The 7,976-nt window shown below is 44.1% G+C and overlaps 1 long non-coding RNA gene across 1 annotated transcript; it reads left to right on the top strand.

Moving 5' to 3' along the window:
- The first annotated feature begins 279 nt into the window (after window positions 1-279).
- LOC134389334 (uncharacterized) lies at window positions 280-2,451 on the top strand. The gene is made up of 2 exons (XR_010024697.1): window positions 280-1,304; window positions 1,442-2,451. It is a non-coding gene; the product is annotated as an uncharacterized LOC134389334 (long non-coding RNA).
- Window positions 2,452-7,976: the final 5,525 nt, after the last annotated feature.

Below are 7,976 nucleotides of genomic sequence, written 5' to 3'. Positions count from 1 at the left end.
GAGTGGGTGAGTGGGTGAGCGAGCGGGTGGGTGAGCGAGCGGGTGGGTGAGCAGGCGGGTGGGTGAGCGGGTGGGTGGGTGAGCGGGCGAGTGGGTGAGTGAGTGGGTGAGCGGGTGGGTGGGTGAGTGGGTGGGTGGGTGAATGAGTGGGTGAGTGAGTGGGTGAGTGAGCGGGTGAGTGCGTGGGTGAGTGGGTGAGTGCGTGGGTGAGCGGGTGAGTGAGTGGGTGGGTGAGCAGGTGAGTGAGTAAGTGGGTAAGCGGGTGAGTGGGTGGGTGGGTTGAGCGAGTGAGTGAGCGGGTGTTGTTTCCCAGGAAATCTTACTCAGTGGCTCCTCCACCTGAAAGACACGCCTGAAAGGGGCGCAGCTCTAGAGAATTAATGGTACGGTCCCCTCCCACTCAGCCCCGGGTGAGTCAACTGAGGTAACCCGAGTGCTCCAGGGAACACTGACCGTGAGCTACTCATCCAGATTCTGACACGACTATTGCTGCTGCTGCTAACACTACTGCCGTTACCGCCACCACTGCTGGTACTACTACCACCACCACCACCGCCACCACCACCGCCACCACTACTACTACCACTTCTGAGGCAGTGTCACGCACTGAACTCTACATTTCTAAATGAACCGCTTAACTGTAATGGAAATTAAGCCTCATTTTCAATGGCAAAATCTGTACTGGCCTAAAATAAATGCTGATTGGGAAACCCCAAGGCAGAAGAATGAGCCAGAACTGTTGAGATGGGATGGGGCACCTCCCACCTGTCTCCCCAGAGTGACGAAGCTGCCGATGGGACATCAGCCACTCGCAGCCTCCCAGAGCAGGGCAGGCGTGGGATGCAAGCCCAGGGCTGGGGAGACCTTCTGCCCGGCTTCCCCGCCTGCCAGAGGGTCCGCCCAGAGGCTGCCACCGTGGGCGTTGGATTCCCTCCAAGGCCAGTGACTCTGAAGGTTCAAAGAAGTTTGCCATCATTGGGGGGACGAGTTCCTCATCTCTCCAGCCGACTACCAGACCAGGGCCCAGGCGGTAACGGTCTCTGCACATCCGCCCTCCCATGATCACAGTCTAGTGCTGGCAGTGCTAGCAGTTGCTCTGAGGCCTGTGTACTGTAGACAGGGGCCTAACTTAGGTTGTCGGGGGGAGGGTCTCAACCTAGCAGCTGAGGCCTGGGAGTGGGCAGGCGCCTCCCACTGGCCAAAATTGTGTGGTTTCCCTACCAAAACTGTGGCTGCCCGCAGGGCTGGGGTAGCCGTGTTCAGATGGTCAGGATTCACAGGACCAGGATTACGTCAGAAAAGGGGTAAGTGACACCCGCGCTAAGTCAGGGCTCGGGCTGGACAGCCTACAGCCAGGGCCAGGGGGAGGCAGCAGGGTCTACCTCTGGCCAGGGGAGTCCACAGGAAGGCTTTACTTTCCGTGCATCTGTGCCACCTGCAGGGGCCACCATGGAAACAGCAAACCAGTGTCAGCATGTAACGCCCCCTCCTGCTGAGGCCATGGCAGGCTGAACACTCTTGGAGCTGGGGCTGTGTCTGCATCCTCTCCTCTTGAGTCTGGAAGGCCTGTGTCTTCTTGTAACTATGGAGTGTGGTGGAAATGATGCAGTGTGACTTCCGGGCTGGGCATAAAGGGCCCGCAGCCTCTGTGGTCACTGGACTCTTCTGCTTGGGGCCTGGCACCTAACTAAGAAGGCTGACCACCCTGAGGCCGCCAGACTGGAGGAAGCCAAGCCATAGGAGAGGCCACTTGTGGGGAATGTGGGTGCCCCAGCCCAGTTCCTGATGTGGAGATGGAGCCCCCACCCGGGCAGTTCCAGCCTTTGAGTCTTCGCAGCTGAAGCCCTGATGTCCAGGTGCCTGACCCTCAGAGTCTACAAACATCACTCCATGGTTACCCTGTGCTGTGGAGCCTGTCAGAGTCGACCAGCCTTAACCGACGGCAGTGCCACTCACATGGAGTGTCCCTGACAGAGCTGAAGGACAGTTCCACAGCCAGCTGCAAACACCAGCAAGCCTGGTCTCTGACCTCGAGGGCTTGTGGACCATTGGACTGACAAGGACAGAAGTAGAATGGGCGTTTCTAAGGTAACAGAAGAAGCACTTCCAGGGCAAGTGAACTTCGCTCCGACATGGAAAGGCATTTAGAAGGCGCTGTGGGAATTACCAAGAGATTCACAGCTGAATCAGGCCCGATATGGCCACGCGTGGAAAAGTGGGTCCAGTGGATGTGCGTTTCTGGTTAAAGCCTCGAGCAGACATTCTTGGATTTTGTGATATCTCTAATATTGCTCCAGTTTCTCTCTCAGAGTTGCAATATGCTTTTAAAATTCCCCCAATTAATTTCAATTTGTGTAGAATTTATAAAACTGAATGTTTGCTGTCATAGTACCGTGGGGGGGGAGTAGGCTAATTATGAAGTCAAATAAAAGGGTGTCATTATGTTTACGAGCTCAGTGCAAAGGAACTTCAGAGTCAGACGCCTTTGCGGTCATTTATCTCAACTCTTGCACGTTACAGATGAGGAGAGAGGCCCAGCTACTCGTTCAAGCAAGTCAGCCAAGTGTGGTAGAGTTGGATTCGAACCCAGGGCTGCGGGCTGAGGCCAGAGCCCAGTTCTCCACCATAAACCGGGTCTTAAGTTGCTTTTCTTCTGCTCTCACCCCAGTGATTCTGCCAGGCGCCCACCACACCCAACCTTGCTAGTATGTCTGTGTGTGTGTGCATGTGCGTGTGTGTGTGTGAGCCTCTCCTCTGTATCTCTGTTTCTCCCTGTCTCCCTCTGTCTCTATCTCTCTGTCTCTCTCTCTCTCCCTCTGTCTCCCTCTGTGGCTTCTCTCCCTCCCTGTGTCTCCCTCTGTCTCTCTGTCTCTGTCTCTCTGTCTCCCTCTGTCTCTCTCTGTCTCTGTCTCTCTCGATGTATGTCTCAGTCTCCCTCTGTATGTGTGCCTTGGTCCCCGTCTGTCATTATGTCCCTCTCTCTCTCACATTCCCACCTATACACACACACATCTGCACACTATTTCTAACACCACATTAATTGCTGGCACCCCAAGTAAATAACCACAGATATTGTCCAATACCCCATGGCCCAAATACCCCAGCCACTGCTGCATAGCAGCTCTGCTCCAGGTATGGTAAGATAACAACCAGTATCTAGTCAATGCCCATGACTGGCCCTAAGTCATGCACAGGTGCTACCTGCCCAAGGCCTTCCGCATGCCCTCACCTTCTGGAGAGACTCTTCCCTGGCCTTCAACATGGCTGGTCCTTCTTGACCTGCAGGACTTGGCTTATAGTCAGCTCCTCAGAGAAAACTTCCCTTACCCCTCATTATCTATCTCTATCCCTTTTTAAAATTAAAAGCACTTTAACTTTTTAATTGAAGTATAATGTATATACAGAACAGTGAGGTTGTAAATATATAACAAAATGAATTTTCCCAAAATGAAAACACTAGTCAGATCAGGACCAGCACCCCAGATGACTCCCCTCTCGTGACTACCCTCCCCGGTTCTCTAAAGGTAGTGTCATCCTGACTTCCACTCCCTAAGTTAGTCCTGTCTATTTGAACTTTATGTAAATGGAATCATATAATATTATTCCTGTGCATTAGGCTTCTTTTGTTCAGTATATTATTTGTGAAGATTTAGCCATTCCGTCATAGCTCTAATTCATAATTTTTATTGCTAAATAGTATTTCATTTTATGAATATAATCAGTTCATTTATCCATTCTGTTGTTGATAGATGTGTTTATCCTGCTTGCACATCACTGAAGTTCTTAGATCTGTAAATTAATATCTTCCACCAAATCTGGAAAGTTTTAGTCATTATTTCTTCAAATATTTTTCCTGTTTCCTTTCCCTCTCTCTTCAACTCCAGGGCTCCAATGATACATATGTTAGACTGCTTGCTGTTTTCACATAGGTTTCTGAAGTTCTATTCCTTTCTTTTCAATATTTTTTCTCCATTTTTCAAATCAAGTAACTTTTATTGATCTATTTTCAAGTTCTCTGATTCTTTCTTCTTTTGTCTTCAATCTGTGATGGAGCCCATCTATTAAGTTTTTAAATTTTGCAGTAGTTTTTCAGCCCTGACAGCTCTCTTACCTTTATCAGAAGTTTAAATTCTTTTTTAAACTTAAGGATGTTGGTATCTATACAGACTGTTACTTTGTTTGAATAAAGTATATATGCACACATATGTATATACATATGTATATGTATTTGTGTATTACTGAAGGGTAATACAGTAGAAAGCACATATCGTAAGTGATTTGATGAGTTTTGACAAATGTAGAGCCCATGTAATCAACACTCAATTCCCAGCAACACCCCCAGAGGAAGCCACACTTCTGATTTCTATAACCTACATTAATTTTGCCTATTCCTGAACTTCATTTAAGGGAAATCACACAGTATGTGCTCTTAAATGTCTGCCTGTTTTTTGCTCCACGTGACGTTTTTGAGATTAATCTATGTTGTTGTGTGTTTCAGTAGCTCATTTCCTTTTACTGCTAAGCACTATTTCATAGTATGAATATACCACAATTTGCTTACTTATTAACCTTTAAGTGGATATCTGGGTTGTTTTGAGTTTTGGCTGTCATGAACAAAGTAGCTATTCACATTCTTACATACAGCTACTTGTGCCCACATATTTCTATTTCTCTTAGGTATGAACCTAGAATTGAAATGATGGTTCATAGGGTAGATGATATTTTACTTTATTAGGAAATACCACAGAGATTTGCAAAGTTACCCACTGATGGTAAATGTGTAATCCAGTTGTTCTACTTTATTGCCCACATTTGGGCTTGATTTTTGTTTCATTTTAACTATTTTACTGGACATGAGTTGGTATCTCATTGTGAGATCTGCACTTGTATTTCCCTAATGTCTAGTGATATTGAGCACTTTCCCTGAGGTTAGTGGTCATTTGTGTATTTTCTTGTGTAAGATTCTGTTCAAATCTTTGGCCCATTTTTAATGAGTAGTTTGTGTTGTTTTTACTGATTTGTAATAGTTTGTTCTTTCTTTCTTTCTATCTTTCTTTCTTTCTATTTATTTTATTTATTTATTTATTTATTTATTTAATTATTTAATTTGTTTAGGTTATCAGTTATTTGTCAAATGCACAGTGTAAATTTTTCTCCTGGTCTATGGCTTGCTTGTTCAATTTCCTAATGGTGTCATTTAATTAATTATTAATTTCTATGAAGCCAAATTTAACTTTTTTCTTTTTTTTTTTTTTTTTTTTTTTTTTTTGCGGGACCGCGGAGGTCCTGGCTGCTGGCCTAACTTTTTTCTTTTATGGTTTCCTTTTTGGTTTCTGTCTGATGAATGCTTGCCTATCCCAACACCATGAAGATATTTTCCAGTATTTTATTCTATAAACATTATTGTTCTAAGTTTAATGTTTATGTCTATAATACATTTCAAATTAATTTTTTGTGTACAGAGTAAGGTAGAGGTTCACCTTCTTCCTTTTGGATATCCAATTGTCCCAGCACCCCTTATGGAGAGGACTTCCCTTTTCCTATTGAGTTCCCATGACATCTTAATAAAAATCAGTTGATTGTATATGTGTGTTCTATTTGTGGATTCTCTGTGCTGGTTTTATTGAACTATTTGTCTGTCCACACCCCAATATAATACTTTGTTGATTGCTATAGATTTATACTAGTCTTCAAGTCAGATAATGTGACTCCTTCAGTTTTGTTCTTTTTAGAGATCTTTTGGCTATCCTGGATTTTTTGCCTCTTTATGTAACTTTTAGAAACAGCTTATTAACTTCTACTTTAAAAAGCCTGCTGGGATATTAACTGGAAATGCTTTGAATCTATACATAAATTTTGGGGAAGATTGACATCATAATGGCATTGAGTTTTTGAATCCATGAACATGGTATACCTCTCCATTTATTTAGGTCTTATTTAATTTCTCGCAATAATGTTTTGGTTTATTCAGTGTAGAATTGTTCAGAAGCTTCTATCTTTAATATAAAACCATGTGATGCACAGACATATAACATATGGGTCATGTTCTCAGCTTGCTTAGCGTGCAGGAGGGGAGAGAAACTGAACACTTGGACATATGTGTGAAGTAATTTAAGACGTTATCATTCACAGTTGAATTATGGATTGCTCTTGCCAATTTGTAGATGGAGGCTGTACACAGTGCAGGGTCCTCTCACTCATTCCTCAAATATTGATCAAGCATCAACTATGTGCCCAAACACTGAGAATATAGTGCTAACCCAGGTGCAGTCCCATGGGGAAGGAAACTCAATTATAATGATAATTAAATACCAGCTGACACTTCTTGTGAGCCAGGCATTTTCTACATGCTTCCCCTGTGTTCTCTCATTTAATCCCAACAATACCATAAAGCAAGTGCTATTTTTGAATAGTCTTTGTTTTTAGAGCAGTTTTAGACTCATGGCAAAATTGAGAGGAAGGTACAGAGATTTCCCATACACCCTCTGCCTCTACATATGCACAACATCACCCACTGTCAACGTCTCCCATCAGAGTGGTGCATTTGTGACAATCAATGGCCCTACATTGAAACATCATTGTCACCCAACCCCCATAGTTCACATTGGGGCTCACTCTTGGTGTTGAGCATCCTATGGGTTTAAAAAATTTATAATGACACGTATCCACTGCTATGGCATAATACAAAATAGTTTCACTCTCCTAAAAACCCTCTGTGCTTCCTCTATCCATCCTTTACCCTCCCCTTAATCCCCGGCAACCATGATATTGTTATCATGTCCATAATTTTGCCTTTTGTAGAATGTCATATAGTTGGAAACATACAGTATGTAGATTCTAAGGTTCCTGCATGTGTTCTCCTATATGTTGATAGCTCATTTCTTTTCAGCACTGAATGATATTCCATCGTCTGGATGTACCACGGTTTGTTTGTCCACTCACCTACTGAAGTACATCTTGTTGCTTCCAAGTTTGGGCAAATATTAATAAAGCTGCTATAAACATCTGTGGGCAGGTTTTTAGGTGGACATAAGTTTTCAACTCCTTTGGGTAAAAATACCAAGGAGCATGATTGCTGAATTATATGGTAAGAGTATGTTTAGTTGTGTAAGACGCTACCACACAGCCTTCCACTGTGGCTGCACCATTTCTCGTTCCACTGGCAGTGAAAGCTCTCCTGTTGCTCCTCATCCTCTCCAGCATCTGATGCTGTCAGTGCTCTGGATTCTGACTGTTCCAGTAGGTGTGCAGAGGCATCACGTTGCTTTAACTTGCATTACCCTGATGACATATGATATGGAGCATGTTTTCTTGTGCTTGTTTGCCATCTGTATATGTTTTTTGGTGAGGTGTCCATTAAGCTCTTTGGTCCATTTTTTAAATCAGGTTGTTTGTTTTCTTACTGTTGAGTTCTAAGAGCTCTGTATATTTCTGGACAACAGTCATTTATCAGGTATCTTTCACAATTATTTTCTCCCAGCCTGTAGCTTGTCTTTTCATTCTCTTTACAGTGTCTTTTACAGAGCAGACATTTTTAATTTTAATGAAGTCCAGCTTATCAATTCTTTTTTTTTATGGATCATGCATTTGGTGTTGTACCTAAAATATCCTTGCCAAACCCCAGGTCACCTAGATTTCCTCCTATGTCATCTTTTAGGACTTCTGTAGTTCTAGGTCTGTGACCACTTTGAGTTGATTTTTGTGAGGGGTGTGAGGTCTGTGTTCAGATTCACAGTTTGCAAGTGCTATTTTTTTTTTTTTTTCTTTTTCGTGATCAGCACTCAGCCAGTGAGTGCACCGGCCATTCCTATATAGGATCCAAACCCGCGGCGGGAGCGTCGCTTTGCTCCCAGCGCCGCACTCTCCCAAGTGCGCCATGGGCTCGGCCCTGCAAGTGCTATTTTTATACCCATTGTACAGATGAGGCTTTGAGAGTTTGCATAACTTGGAAAAAGTCCCGCAGCTGTTCAATAAAG

Source organism: Cynocephalus volans, chromosome 10, assembly GCF_027409185.1.
Source record: "Cynocephalus volans isolate mCynVol1 chromosome 10, mCynVol1.pri, whole genome shotgun sequence".
Lineage (NCBI taxonomy): Eukaryota > Metazoa > Chordata > Mammalia > Dermoptera > Cynocephalidae > Cynocephalus > Cynocephalus volans.
Note: the sequence above shows the minus strand (reverse complement) of the source record. Positions and strands in the feature narration are given on the sequence as shown.